The following is a 358-nucleotide window of genomic DNA, read 5'->3' on the forward strand; positions in this document are numbered from 1 at the left end:
GCTCAAGAGATCATTCACAAGCCGAGAAACGTTACCAATAGTAGACGTTGCTTCAGCGTTGAGGAGGTGTCCGCAACTGCCTTTTAAAGGGTGGGTGATGGGAACCATCACAGGTGGAGCTGATCATCAATCAGCAGGCGGCAGCAGACAACTAGAGTGTAGAGGCAGAAATGCCTCAATAACTAATTATTGATCATGAAAAGGTTTTTTTCTCTTTCCTTAGTTACAAAATGTAACAAAATAAAAGGAGTGGTGCATCTGAGGTTTATTAAAGTTAATACTTTATTAATTCAAAATTGATCATATTTCATTTGTGCTCAGAGTTCCTACAAAACATAAAGCAGTAAATTGTCCAAAT

This window comes from Austrofundulus limnaeus, unplaced genomic scaffold (assembly GCF_001266775.1).
Source record: "Austrofundulus limnaeus strain Quisiro unplaced genomic scaffold, Austrofundulus_limnaeus-1.0 Scaffold1915, whole genome shotgun sequence".
Lineage (NCBI taxonomy): Eukaryota > Metazoa > Chordata > Actinopteri > Cyprinodontiformes > Rivulidae > Austrofundulus > Austrofundulus limnaeus.